This window comes from Montipora capricornis, chromosome 3 (genome assembly GCF_036669925.1).
Source record: "Montipora capricornis isolate CH-2021 chromosome 3, ASM3666992v2, whole genome shotgun sequence".
Taxonomy (NCBI): domain Eukaryota; kingdom Metazoa; phylum Cnidaria; class Anthozoa; order Scleractinia; family Acroporidae; genus Montipora; species Montipora capricornis.
The window spans coordinates 74954850-74957349 of record NC_090885.1 but is presented as its reverse complement, the minus strand read 5'-3'; the positions used below and the strand labels follow the sequence as shown (position 1 = coordinate 74957349).

General features: G+C 36.5%; 1 protein-coding gene across 1 annotated transcript in view; it reads left to right on the top strand.

Moving 5' to 3' along the window:
• LOC138044113 (uncharacterized) overlaps positions 1 to 2500 on the top strand; it is a 14512-nt gene that overhangs the window by 528 nt on the left and 11484 nt on the right. The window lies entirely within an intron of this gene.

The following is a 2500-nucleotide window of genomic DNA, read 5'->3' as shown; positions in this document are numbered from 1 at the left end:
AAGGTTAACACAGTATCCTTCATTTTTGCAAGAAAGATTGCGGATCGAATGGAGCTTGCAAAAATTGTCTTGGGCTTGCAAAATTTTAGAAAAGGTCCTTTCTGTATACTTGTTCTCTGTCAAGCGGTTTGGACCGCATGCACCTCCAAGATTGGTTTGTTTACTATATGTTGCGCGTATTTCAAAACTTTTCGAAGACCTTCTGGAGCTTTAGTGTGCATAATCATAATATCAATCCCGATTTTTTTGTATTTTAAGTCGAGAACAGTAAGTGAGACCACTGCTTACGCGAAAACGTTTTTACAAAACCGCTATTTTGTGTTTTAGCATCGAGGTCATTGAAATGAAAATATTGGAACTCGAGTCCGGCAAAATCGTCGTCTTCGGAACTCCCATTTTGCAAAGCCAAGTAACTGATTTATGACTTTGCACATTTCTATTTTTATTTTGTTTGATGGAAAAATACGAAGATCGCTCGCTTCTTGAACTAGTCAATAAAGGCAGATAAATGCCACCGCATTGACTGACGTTTTGTCTAAATTTATATTCTTCGTCATTTTGTCGGTATTTGGACAAAGAATGGTCTCTACGGGGTTGTCACCTTTGATGCTCATGTCCTGGCTTATTCTACAGCAGTCCACCTTCCAGACGTTTTTTTTCGGGAAAATAGTCAATTTATACATGCTTTGTCAGGCTTAGGGCATGGTTTCCTCATCTTTTGGTCCAGACGAAGGAGGCCTATTCGAATTGTCACCTGTGTTAATTAATTAAGGTCTGCCGAGAATGATAATGTTGAAATACACTGTACATTAAAGGTAAACCTATGTTTTAAAGCTAATTTGGAGCATTTTATAAGTTCTCGATCATATCGGTGGGGGAATATTGTTTTATTATCAGCCAGTCATGCATGTCTTAAAGATTTCTTAACAACGTCAGAATTTCCCGGACGTGTGGAAACAGACATGTTAGCTTGAAAAAGGATAGGCAGCTCTGAAAGCTTGTGCCTGGGTGTCGCAAAATTTAGTGTACTGACAAGAATTAATTAAACTAGCAGACAAAATCATTTTGCTTCCCTATTGACACCTAGTAGATTGGAACAATTCACTTCAAAGATTTGCTTATGCAAAACGACCTTACTAAATTTACAACAAATTTTAGATTCTACTATAGAACTTTCCATTTACTTTTGACATGATGTGGGTCACACGACACTTAATTACAAGAAATTACAATACATACAATATCGACTGGAGGTGCTTGCATTTTAAATGTCATACAGATCTCCCTAAAATCTATTGTAGGTTGTATACTAACCTGGGTTAGACCTTGGTCCCAGGCCACAGGCTACACTATGGCCCATCAAAAATATTTGCTATTCTTTGTCAAAATGACATTGTTTCAAATTCTCGGTTGTAAAGTGCTGAAGGGTGAACAACGTGTATAAACCTTGAAAAATCAAGGCAATCAAGATGGTGACAGTTTATTTTGTGTGTAGGAACAAGGGTATGGATACATACACACATGTATAGGTCACAAAACCAGCCAGATAACCATGAACTACAGTTGTATTGCAGACTAACCAAGCATATTTATATGTAACATTTTAAAATCAAACTAAACCCACATTATAAATTTAATCTTTTATTTTAATCCTTTTTTTTTTGCCATCATCTAGCGCAGCCCTGTAAGTTTGTTTCTCAATGGCCCATGGCAACATTCATGAGTGCTTTAGTTATGTGGACCTTGAATTTCCTGCATTCAAAAAATTTGTGTAATTTTTGCTTTCCTTATGGTTGCTGTTAAAATTGTGTTAAATATCAAATTGTCTGTGCTTTGCTTGTCTGTTTCCAAAATCCACACTAAACAAGTCCTTTTGGGACCCTCCTTGACACAACAGCTGTTGAAACTTGACGAACAATGACTCATCACAGAGGGACTGATACTGGATTGTGGCCTCAAATTTTCATGGTGCATGTACTGTAACTGTGTCATTCAATCTTAAGATCTTTAAAGTTCTTAAGATTGAATGACACACAATAATCTATACTAGGGATAAATTTATCCCTAGTGATAAATTTATCCCTAGTATAGACTATTAATTATTGATTATCCCTAGTATAGATTATTGTGTGTGGTCGCATGGACTGAAAATGCAAAATTTAGGATAGTCCACAGGGTGGGCCATGGCCAAGCCGAGATTTTGTATATATACGTCCAAACTTGTTTCTCACTGATGGAATGAATGTGCGACAAAGTAGGGTGAGTAGAATACTTTAACACTTGAACTGTATCAGGATTTACAGGTTTAGACACTTAACATGTGTTCTGGATACTGCCTTCCCATTGGCTGACATCATCAGGAGAAATATCATTAGGCATTTTATGATTTACAATAAAAGTGTTTTGGACTGACTCTTGAAGAGCCATTTATGTCTAGATCTGCAAAGTAGACAAAACATGGGAAATGGATACAATGCATTTTATCTATGTCTTTATAAAA